The sequence below is a fragment of the Rhinatrema bivittatum genome, chromosome 1, assembly GCF_901001135.1.
Source record: "Rhinatrema bivittatum chromosome 1, aRhiBiv1.1, whole genome shotgun sequence".
NCBI classification, from domain to species: Eukaryota; Metazoa; Chordata; class Amphibia; order Gymnophiona; family Rhinatrematidae; genus Rhinatrema; species Rhinatrema bivittatum.
In genome coordinates, this window is record NC_042615.1 from 326053539 (window position 1) to 326054572 (window position 1034).

Sequence of the window (1034 nt, forward strand, 5' to 3'; positions counted from 1 at the left end):
TATCAAATTCATCTGGCAACACGGTACATAAGACAAACATCTTAAGTTCAATTGAGGTCAGAGTTCTGGAAGATAAGTTGAATACTATATTACTCCCAGTCATTGCCATGGGTCCTGTGGAGGTCGGGTGGACCGTGTTATCCTCTGAGGTTGCTGAAAAGTCTGTTGACCTCTTGGTCTGGAAGTCCTCGAGTTGCGCAATATTGGAACCGGGTCCAAAAAAGATAACCCCGATGAAGTAGATACTATAGATGAGGTTCCACCCCCACTCGCCATATGTGTTTCTCGACGGACATTGCTTCCTGGACCGTGTTCTTCGCCTGAGCTGTCGTCCGATGATGATTGGGCAAATGTCACTTGTCTTTTGTTGGTTCGTTTTGTTGATTGCCATATGTAAACGTAACCTTGCTTGTAATCGTATTCGTCTCTTAAGAATTTTTTATGTTTGAGACTTTTTAAATCACTGGTAAACTTGGTAAGATTTTCTTTAAATTCTACCAACTGTTGATCAAACTTCTCAATCGGAACACTGGTTTTGATGGCTTCCAACTGTCCAGTGAGTTCTTCCTTTAAAGGGGTAATTAAAGCTTTAGAAGTTTCAATGATGAAGACCATAAGGTCGAATGAGCATTTATTAAGAATTTGTGTCCATCTAGTCATAAAGTCTTTGTTCTCGACATGAAGGCGGGGTTCTTTTTGTACTCTGAGACCTCGCGGGATTCTTTAAAATATGGAATGCTTCATGAATTTGCGTGTCATGCTTGCGCAGGGGCCATGCTAATCTTCTCTGTATCGTTCCAATTTTAGTATATGTGCTGCCAAAGCAATATATAAATCTAGAGTTCAGAATTTGTATAAGAAGTTGATCAACTGGATGTACAGTCAAAAACAGAAGGATGAGATTAGAATAGAAAAATCTAAAATAAATGATAATAAATATAACATTGCTTAAAAATGTATTTAATATGGCTATCTTAGGCCTGAATTTTGTAACGACGCACCTCTTCTTGAATCCTGCAGTAATGGGGGGCAGG

The 1034-nt window shown here is 39.3% G+C and overlaps 1 non-coding gene across 1 annotated transcript; it reads right to left on the reverse strand.

The window, feature by feature from the left end:
• Positions 1–724: 724 nt before the first annotated feature.
• Positions 725–827, reverse strand: LOC115082772. Its single transcript, XR_003854265.1, has one exon. It is a non-coding gene; the product is annotated as a U6 spliceosomal RNA (small nuclear RNA).
• Positions 828–1034: the final 207 nt, after the last annotated feature.